The sequence below is a fragment of the Carya illinoinensis genome, chromosome 8 (genome assembly GCF_018687715.1).
Source record: "Carya illinoinensis cultivar Pawnee chromosome 8, C.illinoinensisPawnee_v1, whole genome shotgun sequence".
NCBI lineage: Eukaryota > Viridiplantae > Streptophyta > Magnoliopsida > Fagales > Juglandaceae > Carya > Carya illinoinensis.
In genome coordinates this window covers 37,286,900-37,305,451 of record NC_056759.1, presented here as the reverse complement: position 1 = coordinate 37,305,451, position 18,552 = coordinate 37,286,900, and the positions used below count along the sequence as shown (strand labels likewise).

The 18,552-nt window shown below is 36.3% G+C and overlaps 1 long non-coding RNA gene across 1 annotated transcript; it reads left to right on the top strand.

Annotated features, from left to right (window-relative positions):
* Positions 1–15,330: 15,330 nt before the first annotated feature.
* On the top strand, positions 15,331–16,615 carry LOC122318110. Its single transcript, XR_006244718.1, has 2 exons — positions 15,331–15,698; positions 16,231–16,615. It is a non-coding gene; the product is annotated as an uncharacterized LOC122318110 (long non-coding RNA).
* The last annotated feature ends 1,937 nt before the right edge of the window (positions 16,616–18,552 follow it).

Sequence of the window (18,552 nt, the reverse complement as noted above, 5' to 3'; positions counted from 1 at the left end):
AGATGCAATCCAAGTGTTTTCATTTTTCTATTTAATTTCCATTTTCAAAATTTCTCTTCCTGTAAGGTGTATCTAGTCTTTTCTTATTTATTTTCCCTAATGAATTCTTACGTATTGAAAAATATCCTTGCTAGTACAAGTGCTCCCAATTTATGTGTTGGGACTCTATTAACAAAGAGTGAGGTTTTATTGGATATTGGAGAAGGCAGAATGACAACTCTTGAACTGAACTTTGAAAAGTTTTAAGAACGGTCTGTCATATATAGAGCATGGAAGACTTTCCATCTTTACCATATGGGGGGTAAATGTTTGGCGGGTAATACTCTCACATTTGTTCCAAGACACGTTTAGCTTAGTAACATGGAGCAGATTTAGAAAATTCTACAACATCATTGAGTGATGATTGTTGCCAAAGAATATCTAGAGTTTTCAAATAATCATGTCTACAATTCTTTTAGACATTCTGTAGAATCTTGCTCAATTCTTTCCTCTTCTTTTTCATCCATGGAGCTGATTTTGATTCTCATTTCATCTTCATAGTGAAGTTACAAGGAAAAAACAATGATATATTGAAGGGGAAAAAACAGTGGGGTTAACTATTGATGCAACCACACATTCATGGGTCATGTTGGGGCTCACAACTATGTTTCTTTTATCTTTTCTCTTTTGCTTGCTATAAACTTTGTTCACTTTTTCCCTTATATTACAACATGCATTTGAGGTTGTTTGATGGGGAAGTGAGTACTTGTAACCTCTTCTATTACTTTTAAGGCTTCTGATGCAAACTATTACTTCAAAGATCTAAACAAGTACTTGAGGTTGACTATAATTTATCACCATTTCAATTAGATTATACCCTTTTCTTTTCAATTATTTCTTGGATAATGATGTTGATTTGTTTTTCTTTGTATTGTGGATTAGGTCTTTGTATTGGGTATAATCTAATTGAAAAAACATGTAAGAATTCATTAGTTAGGGAGAAAAAAAAAAACAAGATGCACCTTGGAAGAGAAATTTTGAAAAAGGAAATTAAATAGAAAAATGAAAATACTTGGATTGCATCCGCATCATACCCATAATCATATCAATCAATGTCATCCAAGGTTCAGTTATGATAAAAAGATTGTTGGCAACCAAGCCACCATCTATATTTTGAAAGAATCAACCTTTATTTGTAAAATGAATACTGAAAATCTTCAAAATTGTCTGAGAGCAAAAGGGAAAACTAAATTTCTTGCTCTCCAAACAAAAGTGAACCATTTGAACTTCCTTCACTCCTTTTATAGTCAACTCCATCCTCACTTCATTCTAACATACCTTTATTTAAGTATGTTTGGTGCTTGGACGTGTAGAACATGAAAAAAATACTAAGTTTTTACTAAAAGATTTTAAAAACAAAGAAACCCAAAAAGACAGATCTACAAATATAGAAACTCAGGTATACAAACATAGAAAATTAGATCTACAAACACATATACTCATATCTACAATTACAAAAACTTAGATATAGCCAAAGTGGGCAATGAGAGAGGAAAGTGATATACAGACAAATAGAGGGAGGGAGAGAGAGAGAGAGAGAGAGAGAGAGAGAGAGAGAGAGAGAGGAACGTACTGAGTGGCAAGAAAAAATCGAGAGAAGAAAGTGACATTAACATATGACGGCCACTGCTAGTCACCAGTGGCAAAGGAATGATTTTAAGGATGCTAGGGTTTCACCGGGGGGGGGGGGGAGAGAGAGAGAGAGAGAGAGAGAGAGAGAGAGAGAGAGAGAGAGAGAGAGAGAGAGAACGGAATTACTAAATCTAGTGTCCATAGAAACAGTAGCCTCATAAAAAAAATATAGAACTTGTTCTGGGCTAAAGCCAAGCACATTCCAGGCAGCAAGCCCTCCCAGAGCAGCTGCAAGTTGCAGGTTTTTTTTCTATTAAACCAAGTGTTGCATCCACCGGAGACAAAAGAGACAATGCTTCAATTTCATTCAGCCTCAATTCATCCAAGGAATAAAGTCTTTGGGGCACCTGCATCATTGACTCCCTTGTATGGTGAAGAACCAATCTTTATCAACTTTGGACAAGTACACAGGGAGAACAACTATCTACTAGCGATATGCAGATACATAAAACTGTAAAACAATGAATTACAACTCTATTTCTAAATCATAAATCAAATGACATCTTCACCAATTTGCAGCTAGACTCATCCAAGATTGCAAAGACAATTTTCTTCTATTTTGCTTCAAGACAATTCAATATTTTTATTTGAACGTTTTATTTTTATGTTCAAATGTGAACATTTGTGATTTGATGTTTGAATGTTTCATTCACACGTTATTGGGTTATTGTTCGAATGTAAAAAAATTAAACTTTCGGAAGGTTAATATATATACGTCAATGCAGAATTGGTGGATCCAATGGTTTGAAGTCAGTGGGGGCAGAGGACCCTTCATTCCCATTAATGTCAGTGAAATAAAACAGTTTAATTATGGTTGCTTGTTGTTTTATGTCTTCTTTACTTTCAAATCTCTCTTCTATGTACGAGAAAATGCCAAAAAAAAAAAAAAGGATTGACATTGTATTGGTTTGAATTATAATCTTCTGATTATAATTTAACCATTTGATCTCGGCCTTTTGATTATGAGTTTTATAACAATATTGTGTTTTTCACCATTTTAGTTTGTACAGGATATAATATAGTTTGTTGTTAAGTCTATTTCTTTTACAAACTACCTGAGGTCATGTTTGGGAAGTGAGGAATTTTCCTACCTTCACTCTTGAGTGGAAGGTGTAGTTTAGGGAGGCAATGCACCACAAACCTATGGCTAGAAATAGTCCACAACCTGTTGCACTACATTGGGAAGCTCCTCCTACCTGGGTGGAGGTTAATTGGTGTTAAGATATAAAATAAATAATAAAATATACCTCTTCCCATCAGTTTAAGCTTTTGGAACAAGTGGTGATTTCACATGGTATCAGAGTAGAGGTCTTAAGTTCGAACCCTGACTCTACACTGTACCCCATTTAATTAAATATTCCACGTGTTGGGTCACTTATTGAGGGGTAGTCTGGCCACACGTGAGGGGAGTGTTAAGATATAAAATAAATAAGAAAATCTACCTCTTCCCATCAACTTAAGTTTTTGGGACAAGTAGTGATTTCACAAGTTGAATTCAAGCTTTCAATCCGAGTTTTGGATCAAAATGCTATTGAAGATAACGAAAGATCTTCATTTAGACGAGCTAAACGGTGTTGAGAGTGTCGTACCCGAAATAGACAGGGAAGGATTTCAACAATTGAAGCATCTTCATATCCAAAATTGTGCTCAGCTTAAGCATATCCGTAACTTGAGGACATCGGTTATCGCGTTTCCTACATTGGAGACATTCGTTCTCGAAAATATGATCCGTTTGGAAGAAATTTGTCATGGCAAACTACCCTTGACATCCTTTAAATACTTGAGAGTTTTAAAGGTGTGATAAGCTGTGAGAAATTAAGATATGTCTTCTTTTCATCCATGGTCAGGGGCCTTCCATTACTCGAAGGATTGGTGGTAAGAAAATGCAACAACATGGGTGCAATAGTCATGCAAGAAGAAGGGCAGGGAATTGAAGATGGAGATATAATCTTGTTTCATCGACTCCAAACCTTGGTGCTAGAGGACGTTCCAAAGTTGGTGAGCTTCTTGAGCACAAAAACTTTATTTATGAGGGATGGCGGAGAAACCATTTCGAAGGGCAACCATGATCCTAGCTTGCCACTTCTACATGATCAGGTACATGAGTTAGTTATGTTGAGGGAAAAATGAGCGTATTGGCATATTCTTGTGAAAACCTGTGTAAAATAGTGTTGTAACAAGTGTTGTTGCGGAAAGGCTTGAAGTGTGCCCGTTATTGGTCAGAACACGTGACTTCGCTCGACCCTCGCTCGACATGCAGCTCGAGCGAACTTAGGCAGATTGCACCGCTCGACCTTCGCTCGACACTGAGCTCGAGCAAACTCAGGTAGAGTCAACTGCTCGACCCTCGCTCGACACTGAGCTCGAGCGAACCCAGGCAGAGTGTGTCGCTCGACACTCGCTCGACACTAAGCTCGAGCGAACTTAGGCAGATTGTGGCGCTCGACCTTTGCTCGATACTTCGCTCGAGCCAATGTTCCAGATCTCTTACAATGTAGGGTTTTGAAGCGCCTCATTTGATGGGAACTATAAATAGAACAGCTTAACTTCTGTTCTAAGTGTGGAGAATCAGAGCAAAAACCCTAAGGGCCTCCAAGAACTTCTTAGAGCAACCTCTTCCCCATTTGGTTGATTCTCTCTTGGATATACACTTCTCCACCACAACATACTCAAAATCAACTCTTACTTGAGTCCATTGAAGTGGACATATTTGTTGGCCGGACGAGTCCGGAGCTGCTATTGATGTAGAGATCGAGAGGTTCTCGTGGGAAGCTATAGGAAGGTTGGAGTTCCGACACTACATGCGTGTAGAGATCGAGTGGGTCACTCGTGGTGTTGAAAGCCAAGTTTAGCTACTACAAAGGTTTTGTGAGTGTCTCTAAATTAGTTGTAACGAACTAAAATTTCTATAGTAGATTTGAGGTGGTGTCTTACACCCGGAGTGGTTTTAGATTTTGAAGATGTTCTTCAAATGAGTTTCCACTCCGTGATCAAAATCATGTGTTGATTATTTGTGTTATTTGATTCATTTACTAACTGCTTGTTTGACTAATTTTCAAAAGGCCATAAAAATTGGGTTACACCTATTCACCCCCCCTCTAGGTGTAGTGTCGTATAGAACCACTGCTTTTTCAAGTTAGCTTCGAACTCACACATGAAACGATAGTTGACTTCAGTTTGAGGCCCAAAACTATAATTGTGGCCTCTACTAATTAAGGTTGTGGCTCTAGGCCGGACATAAAAGTTAAATTTGAAAAACATAATATGGAACTTCTCAAAAAATAAATAATGAATATTTCTAGATGTACCCATTCCAACATAGGAAAAGAAGAGCATACGAATTATAAGCCAACATTAGTACTTGAATGGACCATAGTTCCCAAATAATTAGTGCTATTTTCGTACTCATTCCCCTGTTTGATCTTGCATGTTTTCAAATTATAAGCAAAGAAATCTTTGGCGTCGTTGATTGATACATGACATTAATCTTACAGGTTGCCTTCCCTAATCTAAGAATACTGTGTCTAGATGGTCTACCCAAAATAAAGCATATATGGAGTAAAGAACCCCAAATAAGTTTCATGTTTCAAAATTTACAAGTAGTAAATTCTTGGAGATGTGAGAGTTTGAAAAGTTTATTTCCAGCCTCTATCGTTAGATCATGTCTCCAGCAATTGAAGGAAATTGTGATTGTTGATTGCGGAATGGAGGAAATTGTTGTAGTTGAAAGAGGAGAAGCAGCAGTAGCAAGGTCATTGGTGTTTCCTCGATTAACTTGTCTGCATCTTATACAATTATCGAGACTCAAGTGGTTTTACCATGGAATGAATATTTCAGAATGCCAATGCTGGAAACGTTGTTGGTCATTGGATGTGAGAAAGTTGAGATATTGGCTTACGGACTTGTGAGCTTTTGAGAAACAGTTAAAGAAAGCTCGCCTAAGATGTGCATTAAACAACCCCTTTTCTTGGTGGATGAGGTACGCGATTAATTTAATTAGCTCTCTCAAGCTGTAATTTCCACATTAAGGACGTAGAAGATGTAGAACGTTTTCGAACGGAATGCTCTTTACATCCCAATATTATGAAATCATTTTGATTTGATAAATTTAATTAATTAGTGTTTATATATTATATTTTTAATTACAATTTTCATCACTGCAAGAAAAAGAATTTTAAATTCTTTTTATTAAAGTTATATATTAAGATTTTCACTGCAAATAATGCCTTATTTGCAATCATTCTATCATTTCACCACAAAATAGCATTTAAGACCACACGTTTGTGACTATTCTGTGGCGATCTCCAAAAAAAACCCGTAAGTGTTATAGTGCATCCTCATTAAAGAATACTTAAATCTCGTTATTTTGTTTATAGCATGCTCAAATTAACTGAAAATCACCTTTAGGCCGAGTACAAGAAATTAGTATTTATTTCCACGAACAACCGAATCATTTAATACTTATACTAAAAGAGTTTTGCTATGTACAAACAAAGTCGCTTACTAATCTGCATACCAATACCGATTCCTTTATATTTAAAATTTAAATTAGCATTGTTTTCAATAAAATCTATTTTTTGACCAATCACATTAGATTGGTGCACATATTAGTAAGCAGTTGTGCTTGCAACTAGATTTTTCCATATGAAAATGAGGTCATCATGTTTTCCTTACGTGAAATGGTAGGTCTATAAAGAATTATTATAAAAATAGACTTATAAACTGACGTGATTTGATAAAATAAATTATACGTGATATTTTTTTAGACCTAATTAAACTAATGTTGCTATAATGGGATCCGGTATTTCTTAATGTAATGAGTCAGAATGTAACATCTTTTTGTAGATCCAGTTAAACTAGTTAGTGTACTTGTTATCATGGGATGGGGTATTTCTTAACGTTTGTTCCAATTAATTTTACAGCTACCATTTCGGAACTTAGAGATAATGCATATTGTGAAAATGGACAAGTTGGAAACTATATGGCACGATCAAGTCACTGCAAGTTCCTTTTCCAATATTTATCTATTAATTGTCATTGGTTGTCAAAATCTATTGCACATCTTTCAATCCAATCTGCTAATTACAACATTCCAAAGTCTAACTTCCCTACATATAATCGGTTGTGGTTCGTTGGGAGCTATATTATTTGAACAACATGATGCTTTAACAGCCTCAATGGCTGTTAACCAAGTGAGGAACACATGGAGGCTGTAATTCGGATACTGAAATACTCAAAGTCTTCTCCAGGGAAAGGGCTCATGTTTTAAGAATGATCATTTGGAAGTCAAGGGCTATACAGACGCAGATTGGGCCGAGAACATCACAGATAGGAAGTCAACCTCAGGGTATTTCACATTTGTTGGTGGAAACCTTGTGACATGGAGAAGTAATAAACAAAAGGTGGTGGCACTCTCTAGTGCACAAGTAGAATTCCGAGGGATGGCCAAGGGTTTGTGTGAACTTCTTTGGCTGAAAAGGTTGCTAACCGAGGTTAGGTTTGCTCCCACATCCGAAATGAGTCTTTTTTGTGACAATAAAGCTGCCATAGATATTTCTCATAATCCAGTTCAGCACGATAGAACTAAACATGTGGAGGTGGATCGGCATTTCATCAAACATAACCTAGAGACTAAGACAATTCGATTCCCATTCATCAAGTCTGAAGACTAGCTAGCAGATATACTTACCAAAGCCATGTCCAGCAAAGATTTCTACTACTCACTAGTCAAGTTGTGCATAAGGGATCCGTATGCATCAACTTGAGGGGGAGTGTTGGCATGAGTTGTAATATATGGAAAGAAATTCTTTCCTTTACATGAGAGCATGATTATAGGAACCCTGATTTGTATAGCCTAGAATAGAAGATTTATTCTAGTAATATATAATTGTAATAAACGATTGTGTAAAATGATGATGATTGAATATACAGAGTAAATATTTTTTGACACAACAAATACATGTTTTACTCGGGAGAGACTGTGATTGGAAAAGGTGAAATATTAGTGACAAATTTTTTTCTGACCAATTTCTCCTGTGGGAGGCTCATGGAATATTATTGGTGAGATAAGCCACTTTCCCCACCAATAGTATAATTCATGGGAAAAAATGACTTCTTCCCAGGACATGGTTTGTGGTGAAAACTTGTATTTCTCGTTGGAAATTTCCCATGACACAATGTGGTGGCTTGGTTTAATGTTTTTCCCCTAAAAAAATTTAGTGCAAATTGTGTTTTACAGCATGAACCATTTTCGTCCCAAAACTGTTTTACCCATGAAACATTTTTGTGCAAAATGCGGTTTATAGCATGAAACATTTTCCTGCCAAATATGTTTTAACCCATGAACTTTGTTCATCGTGAAATTGTATTTGCCATGAAGAGGTTCAATGGAGATAAATAGTTATCAAGTTAAAAAAAAAGGGGGGGGGGGTGTTTAATGGGAAAAAGGTTGTTTGCATGAACTATATTCGTCGGGAAAAACTAGCTAGCCTTTTATGGGAAATACTGAAACCGGTAAGTGACCTTTTCCCCAGCACACCAACACTTCTCAAAAAACCTGTTCCCACAAAATTGACGATGGAAAAGAGTGTTCCCTACAATTTTTTCCCACGAAGTATTACAATCAAGTCACTCAAATTCTCTGGAAAAAAGTGACAAAAATATCACAAGATACTCAAATTGAAGAATTACAACTATACAACAAAAGGCCACTCACTTAAAAGAAAACCAACACCTGAATAATTCACCAACGACATAATTTTCTTCAACATCCATATATAACAGAATTTAAATGATTGTTTTACACTTCTTTCCACTGGCTTAAGTACCAGTCAATCAAGGTCATGACTATATACATCAATGTTTGCAAATAGGGGGAGTAGTGCCCAAGGGAAGCCTACATGGTTAGTAATTAATATAACAAATCCTATACAGGAGCCATTGAACCAGATTACATAACAAATAGGGGGAGTAGTGCACATGTGCTTGACTACATGTATACATATTTTGCATTCTAGACACATTACTCTAGTTCTGTACACATCATCGCTTCTCTTGTTTGCTCCAATTCATCTCCATTCATATGTACAGCTATGCCTCTTAATCCAGAAATATCACAAGAGCATAGTGTCCTGAAATTAAAAACCATGTACTTAACTGTGTTAGCCAATAGAAAACATTTCTTACCGCTACTAGGACATTACTTTAGCAAATCAATCAAAGGCTAATACAAACTATGAATCTGGGACATTATAATGGCTAATTAAATCTTAACCATGGAACAACCAATTTGATCCAAGTGCATTACTTAGATTTAATGAGTAACTTGATCCCACCAGTGACTTATGTGGAATTAAAGACACATTTAAATACAGTTTTCAGTGAACATATTTGAAACTTAGCCCCAAGTATGTGGTTTACTTTGACTCACCTTAGGAGCCATTGAACCAGATTACATACAGACCTCAAACTAAAACTCTAGCAACAGTTTTCACATAAAACATACTACACCACAATATATGAGAATCAATCAAAAAATATTTTAACAAAGTATAAGATAATCACCCCTTCATAATAACCACAAGTCTTTATGAAAATTCAAGGAAATACATACACTGTCGTGAAATTACTTCCCCATATCCAAAAGTTAGATCATACACACTCCCTAAAACCAGACCCATTCATGAGCTGAAACCACCATTTCCCTTCCACTTCCAAAAATTTGATTCCCTATGGAAAACTTCCCACACTACACATCAAAATATTTGCCTCTCTACAAACTGCCATGGCCATTGGATTGATACAATCCATAAAAAAACCCACAAAAAATCAGCCTATTTCCAGCAATAGAGATGCCAAGTGTCTCCCTAAGTCTCTCTATGAGCCTCACTATTTCCCTCCAACTTAGACATTTGGAAGTTCATTCCTTTCTCATGCTCAGAAAAATTTCTCCTCATGTCAGCCATATCACCCATAATTTGGTCTAGTTTACTCTTATACATTTCTGCACAAGTCTTGTTTCATTCATTCTCCTCGGCCAAATGCATAAATGCCTTGTTCTTCGTCATTGAAGGAGAGGGGTCGGTAATGACCATGTGCCCCATCTCTTGTGTGTACCCAAATCTGAACCCTAAAATGTCTTTGAAAACAGCCAAGGCCGCTTCATCAACGTCCTCTTCGGGGTCTTTCTCAGCAATTTCTCCACCATTAGATTCTAAATATCATATGAAAGAAAATCAGTGTAGATATTTTAATGCAGTATATAGCCCAACAAAAATTAAATCAAACATGGAAAAGTTTACATAATTATGTTCAGTTGTGGCATTGATAAATTTGCCCTTCTGCCTTGACTAGTGTGTTTCTTTATAGAAAGCGACCATATTTGGTGCTGTCTCCCACTACCACACATCATTAACAGTTATAGCTCATTAGATACAGTTCCATAACTTGAATTATAAATTAGAAACTGCTCTTACCTTCTCTCCAAAATCCTAACAAATGATTTCCTTCCGCCTGTATGTTTCACCTTGAGTTTTTTCCTATTTGTAATGTTTCTCAAGACTTCTCCTCTTACACATTTTATTGTTATATCAGGTCCCAAAATATTATCTTACTGCTCGGAATTAAAAAGGCAGCAAAATAAATCCCACCCGAATGTACATATAAACAAAAACAAATGCAACTTAAATTCCCACTAGTTTTTATTAAAATACTAATACCCATATATCTTGAATGTTCCGCTGGCCCACCTTTCACATAGCCACTACCAAACAGGTTGCTCCACCATGGATGTCCCACCACATAGGACCTCCTCATGCGATGCATATTTTAATTAAACTTTGTGTAGTTCATAGTAATATGCATTGTACTTATCGGACATATACATTACCACAATTTCATGATAACTGTCTTTTGTCCAATCCAACACAAAGTCCGCCTACAAGTTGAAAATCTAGGTTAAAACATCTACCAATCAAACTCACATTAAAAGCAATAAGTTATAAACTACATGCATATGTAATGAAGCTTTACCCTAACACGATTAATTAACTCTTGCTTCTCCTCCTTAGGTATAGAACTCTAGCTTGCAAGCCTCATTTTGGCATATAATTTGATGATCCATGTCACTCGACCAATGAAGATGGAGGCATTCTCGCACGATGGGCCTCTATGACCCTCCTTTATAAGCAAATGAATCTTACCCACCTTCTAAAGGTGTTCAAATTGTGTGCCCCGCGCAGGCCCTCGACCCCGTTTCTTAATGGATGGAACTATATCTTGAAAAAAAAAATAGGATGCAATTTGAATGAGTCAACCAACTAATAACAAGAATAAATGTACCAACTCTTGAAGAAAATATTAATTTTCATCAATTTTCTGTATTGGAGTAAGAAATGGCATGCATACCCGTAGTATTATTCCCCTCTCCACCCTGTTTGACACCCATGGACTCTTGTACTCCAACACCTGCTACTGCTTGAGTCGATTCATTTGAAAGTGGGTCCGCCTCGTCTCATAAATTCCTTCTCCGAGGTGATCCTTGTGCATCCTGGCTGCTACGTGTAGATGATTGTGTTCTTGAGTGTGCACCTCACCCCCTCCTTCCCCCCTTACAGATTGTCACATGTTTGCCTTTACTGGAATTCAAAGGACTTTTGAACATGCAACCACCAAATTAGTATAGCTGGAATATTATAACATTAGACACTATGCTAACTGGCAACTTACAGCAAATCAGTGTAGCTGGAATATTGTAAACTAAGTTATCAACTACCTAACATCTAGCCTTTTTCATAACACAAGTTAAACTCACAATAATTTCAACTCCAAACTTCTAGTTTTACAAACGGACGGTGGAGGTGAATTCAAACCCTTAACTCCTATTTGTAAAAAATGAGGCATCACGCATCGTCTCTCATGCCTTCACACGCACCAACAAAATGGCCTCATTGAAAGAAAACACCGGCATATAGTTGAAACCGAGCTTGCTTTATTGGCCCATTCTTAACTACCCTTCTCCTATTGGGCCGATGCCTTAGAAGCTGTGGTTTACTTGATTAATCTTCTTCCCTCACCTACTCTAAAAAATAAATCACCACATTTTCTAGTTTATAATTCTGAACCAGACTATAAATTTTTGAAAGTGTTTGGATGTGAATGTTGGCCCAATCTCAGGCCTTATCTCTCAAATAAATTAAATTTTCATTCTGTTTCATGTCTCTTCTTGGGTTACAGTGCATCGCATAAAGGATATAAATGCCTTGACTTAGCCACAAATCAGCTATACATCTCTCAGGATGTTAATTTTAACAAGGCCTCCTTTCCATTTCAAAATCCTGACCCATTCACCTCCCTTCTCCAGCCCAGTCAAATACCATCCCTTTGCCTAGCCTATCTCCTTCTATTCTTGGGCCTGGTCCAAGCCCAAACCCTCAGCGCCCTATTCCTTCATCATCTACCTTGAGCCCTTCCTTATCATCTATTGTACCGACAACTGATTCTTCACTCTCATCCTCTACTCTCGTTCTTCCTTCTCGTCCAATCATTTTACAGCCACCTTGTTCTCCCATCATTATGTGTGCTCAAAAAATTCATCCAAACCAAGACTAGATGGAACCATTCCCTACTCCTTTCGCTTCCGTCTCACCACGACTCTAATTGTACCAGACGAACCTTCTAGCTACTCAGTTGCTTCAAAACTTTCAGAATGGAGGGAGGCTATGGCACAAGAATATGCTGCACTTCAACAAAACTGCACCTGGTCCCTTGTACCCCCCACACCCGTGGCTAACATTCTTGGATACAGGTGGGTGTTTCGCATCAAAACAAACGCTAATGGATCTTTTCAACGACGAAAAGCTCGTCTTGTGGTTAAAGGGTATCATCAACAGCATGACTTAGACTACAATGAGACATTTTCTCTAGTGGTAAAACCTTCCACTATTCGGCTTATTTTATCCATTGCTATCACCCGATCATGGCCCTGCGCCAACTGGATATTGAAAATGCCTTCTTGCGTGATTCATTGACTGATGAGGTGTACATGCAGCAACCTTAGGGATTTATTGATCCTCTACACCCCACATATGTGTGCAAATTGCACAAGGCTCTATATGGTCTCAAACAAGCACCACGTGCTTGGTTTTTACAACTTAGCTCATGGCTACTTGCATATGGTTTCATAGCCTCAAAGGCAGATCCTTCTTTGTTCATCCTGCAGCATTGTGGTATCATTCTCTATCTCTTAGTCTACGTGGATGACCTAGTTGTCACAGGATCAAATTCTTCAGCCATTGATCTTCTTCTTCGTGACTTAGGCTCTACTTTTCCAGTCAAAGACTTGGGCAAACTTTCTTTTTTTCTTGGACTAGAAGTCGACTACACCAAAGCATGGCTTCTACTCACTCAACGAAAATACATCAAGAGCTTGCATCTTCGCAGTCAAATGATCAATGCAAAACCAATCTCCTCTCCAATGGTAGCCTCTCTCAAGTTATCAAAATCTGATTCTCCAGATTTTGAAGACCCAACTCCATACCGAAGCATCGTTGGTGGTTTACAATATCTTTCTCTCACCAGGCCAAACATCTCCTTTGCAGTGGATAAAATTTGCCAATTCATGCACTCTCCGAAAACTTTTCACTGGAGTGCTATTAAACGGGTCCTCAAATACCTTAAAGTCACTATCAATTATGGCTTACTCTTTAAAAATCAGTCCACTTTCACACTTCAAGCATATTCGGACTCTGATTGGGGAGGATGTCCAGATGATCGACGGCCAACTGGAGGATTCTGCATCTACCTTGGAAATCATCTCATCTCATGGAGCTCGAGGAAACAACGGACAACTGCTCGTTCATCAACAGAAGCAGAGTACAAATCACTTGCATCATCAGCTACTGAGACCATATGGCTTCAAACAGTCCTTCAAGAGCTGGGTATTTCTCTTTCTAAGGCTCCAATCTTGTGGTGTGACAACATTGGAGCCACATATCTCTCTGTCAACCCGGTCTATCACTCCAAAACAAAACATATGGACATCGATTATCACTTTGTGAGGGATAGAGTTGCTGCCCATACATTACAAGTTCAATTTTGCAATTCCAAAGAACAAATTGCAGATGTCCTTACTAAGTCATTAGTTGTAGAAAAATTCACTCTTTTTAGGACAAGTCTCAATGTGGTCGATACCCCCTTGGACTTGCAAGGGCGTATTAAAATAGATGATTTATGCCACATTTTCACAAACGGAATGAAGGCATTCAACATGACACTGCAACAAGCAATGGAGGGCAATTACAGAGTCATTGTGTTTTACATCAACAGAGTACCACTCAACAACAGAGCACCACACAACCAAATACAAATTCTAGAAAACTAACAGTTAGGGGTGAAACCGTTGGGTCGGGTCGGGTCTGATTTGGTCTATCATTTTTTCAGTCCATCATTTTTCCCAGACCAGACCGGACTGAACATCTAGTCGGTCGGTTCGGTCCGATCCCGTTCGGTCAGTCCATTCGGTCCAATCTAATTTTTTTTTATTCTTTTTTTTTTCTAAATGAATCAATTAAATATTTTATTTAAATTACTAAATTAACATTAAGTAAATTATTAATGTAGATTATGTAACTAACTCATCAAAAAAAATTTTATGGTCAATGATACATATTATAAATTATATATACATACATAATGCATATTATAAATTATAAATTATATTTATATATAAATTATAATACATAATGGGGAATTGGTATTAGGTTAGTTAATTTATAATTTACCAATTGCTTTATATTTACTTACAACTTAGGTATTTTACAAAAAATTTATCTAATAACTTTAATTAGATATAGATGTAGATGTTAGCAATTAGTTAATGGTGAATTGGTTATAAGTTAATTGATAATATACACTACTTAATTAATAGAATATTATATTGTAATTACATATTTAAAATTTTATATTATAAATGGGAATAGGTTAGAAGAAAATTACATAATTAATTATATAAAATAATATATATATATATATATAAAACAAAAATATTTTTTTTAATTCGGTAGGTCCGGTCCACTTCGGTCCGAGGAATCGTGAACCGTGGACCAGACCGAACTAGTTCGGTTCAAGGAATCATGGATCGAAACTGAACCTCATGTTTCTCAGTCCGGTCCAGACCAGATCAAACTGATCGGTTTTTTTGATCTAGACCAATTGTTTTACAGCCTTAATAACAGTAAAAGAATTTTTTATTGGTCCCTACGGTTATTTTGTAACAAACCTAATTGTTTTTTTTTTCTTTTACATCATGTATAAATACCGTCTGCTATGGACAAATTTATTAACGAAGAAAGATTTCCAGAAACGTGTTTCTCCTTTCTAACAGTCCACCTGGCCCCTCCCTTGTGAACAGTTTGTCATGTTTTTGTCATGTTACCTAACAATCCTCGAACGATGTGTGTTCACAGCGACCATTCATTCAGCCAAGAGGAAACCGACCGACCGACCTACTTGCCTACCAAAAAATTAAAACCAGCAAAAATAACAAGTTTGACATGTTAGCAGGACAGCTTCATGGAGCCCTCCAATCCTCGAACGATGTGTGTCCTGTGGTTGTTGAAAACCGCGCATATGATTAAACAGCTGCATGTCTGTCTTGGGTCCACAATCAATAGTAAAACCATCTGCAAATGCTGAATATTTGAAAATTTGTTAAGAGCAGTCAGAAGAGTAGATTGTATTCACAGTCTGCTTATCCAAAGGAACGGATATCTTCTGTACTTACTAGTCCAAGATGGTGCTAGAAATCTCACACCTCTTAGCCATTAAGTTTACTGCTACCCACTTTGAAATTCTATATATAAACCCTCTGCCTAGTTCCTTGTACTCCAATTTCCAATTGGAAGAGAAGCACAAACATTAGCACAGATGCCGGGTTGGGGCCCACCGCCGGGAGGACCTCCCGGCCCTCCGGGGGTATGCGGTTGCTGTGATTTTCTCTGTGGTGGCATATGCCGGCTTGTATCTTCATGGTGAGTTAGATATCTCTCTTGATTATAAGATGCTCTAATATCATATAGATTAAGTTTTCCTTCTTTGTTAGACTTTAATGTCCTTGCATGAGGTAGAAATTACACGAGAGTTTCTGTATTTAGAAAATAATCTGAACATGGAACCTAGTCAAGTCACCTTGAAGACATCATGTAATGATAATGAGAAGTGAATTGATAGCGGTTATCAGAAGCGATGCATGACAATTAAAGTCGATTGAGAAGAATTAGGAAGAATAAGTGAGGATGAACAAGGTAAAAAGAGAGAGAGAGTCAAGAGAGGGATCAGAGCCATCCGAGTCAGTGGAAGAAGGGAGAAAAGAGATTCAGCTCAAGAGATCATATTTCTCAAAATTCTGTTTTCATCAAATCTGTCAATTGTTGGAGTACTTAAATAGACTCATGGACTAGAAATTAGATCCCATTAGAAAACTAGATTTTAATTACAATCTAACTCTGATTATCTAAACTTAAGAGGGTGGTATTGTTAACAGAATTCATGTTTGGTTGGCAGTTTCTATCTCCTTTGCTGCTGCTGCATCTTTGAGAGCTGCTGTGGACCAATGTTTGGTGGGCCACCTGGACCACCTGGACCCCCTGGTCCACCAGGTGGACCTCCTCGCTTCTAAGCAGCCACCAGATTTGTCGTGTATTAGTGAACCATACGTTGAATGCAGATAAATAAAATTGATTATGCATGTGTAGTTGTTAGCACATCGATCGAGGAAGATAATCATATTGATTTTTTAGACTTTTCTGTATTTTTTGGGGGCAGAATCCATTTATTCCTTCCCTATGTATTTTACCACCTCTCAGGTGATTATTGTCCATTATCTGAAGGTTATTTTCTGCTGATAATTGAACTAAACACCAGAAAGCACAGTGTACTATTTTCAGAAGTGACTTTTTTAAGAACAAACACAAGCATTTTTTAAGACTAGGGAGAAGTGGCATTAAAATGAAAAATAAAATCAGATAAGACATGTAGCAAATTTTTGTGAGAATTTAGACTTTCTCAAACATGTCAAGAGATCAAAAGCTGAAGTTTCTGGGTTTCCACTTATCCACAAACAAATACCAGGTGAAGCTTAATGACTAAACAATGGCCATGCCGCCAGAACAAGTGATTGATTTCCTTTTTCCTGTTCTTAAAGAAGAGGAAGGTAATTTTTTTTGCTAAAAATAAAAATTATAATCACTGAGATCAGAAGTATAGAACTTAGCCAAGCCGAGAGTTGTTGGGACTTGGGTCAAGCTCACTTGTGTCAACAAGCTCGGTTGATCCACACTTGCTCAAGCAAGAATGTGGTAGAAATCGTTGTATCTGCTGAAAAAAATGCATCATTGAGCCTGTTCATTAATGAAAGCATTGCTAGTCTGATTTCAAATAAAAATAAAAGACAATCGTCTCTTTTAATAATTATTTATAGGGTTATGCTGAGGGTAACGTGTTATGGTGTAAGTCTTCACATGCTGTCTAGGTTGTCTGAAGCAACAACATATCAATGTACAATAATGTTTTGGAAGGATCAATCGATTAATAATTATGTGTACGAATCTTAAAAGTAATGGGACATGCTAAGGAATCTTCATGTTCCTCGATAACAAATGTTAATCAATGCTATTAGTTCATTCTAATCCAAACACAAATAGATCGTGACAGCTGATCTATTATTTCTAAATGTTAATTCAAGCATGTATAATATATTTTCTAGTTGGACAGAAACTCATATGACCCATTATGTTGACACATGATAGTTTTTGAAAAGAAAATAAACTTTCTTTGTCAGCTATTATTGGAAAGCTTTTTCTTAGCAAATAATAAATATATGAGGACAGATTTTGATCATATCTTTGGTGAAAGATACAAACATAGAACAATGATTGTTTACAAGAAAAGAAATGATAGTTGCAATCGTTAGTGTACAAGTGGCGCAATCATTTTAAAAAGAAGTGAATAAATATAAGATCTACATGAAAAATTATTAATTTTTTAATAATAGATTCAACTATTTTTCAAAGCAACTGGACGATGTTTGGACACTCCACGATTATATGTAGTATTACTCATTTTCATTAGAAATAAAATTATAATATAATTATAAAAAAAATTATAAGTTAGATTATTTTCTCAACATAAAAGGCACCACTCATTAGTCACAACACTCATTATAATAGAGCTGGGTGCAGCTCTTCTGCATAAATAATGACCTGGGCTATCATTTTTTATCAATGATGTGTCTCCATGTAATTAGCTCTGTACATAAATCTTACATAGTGGAGTTCATAAACTGATATGGCCTAAGGTCATCTATCATACTGTAAAGTATTTTTTATTATAAAATAAATTCGACATATCATATTAAATTATATGAATTTATAAATGTTTTGTGTAAGATTTATATTTAGACAAAGTAGTTATGGACATAGCTTTCTTTAAAACCAATTCATTCTAAGGAGTTATTATTTGTCTAAGCATATAAGAGATATATATCTTGATTAATCAAGTTAGTCTTTTTATTGTTTTCTTTTCTTCTTTACTAAATTCATTATAAGTTAGGCTGGATCGAATATAAGAAATGTTTCATCTTATCTCGTTATTATAAATTTTTTAAATTCTCATAAAAGATATAATAAACAATTTAATAATTTTTTTAAATCTTAAAATAATAATATTATTATAAAATATAATAATATTTTAATCATATTTTCTTCAATTTTTAATTTTCATATCAATTTATTTTATTTCAATTCACTGTCCAAACAGCTCATTGTAACCATTAAAAGCTTATAAAATTGGACCTCATGGTTTCTCCACAACTCCTCAATTGATTGG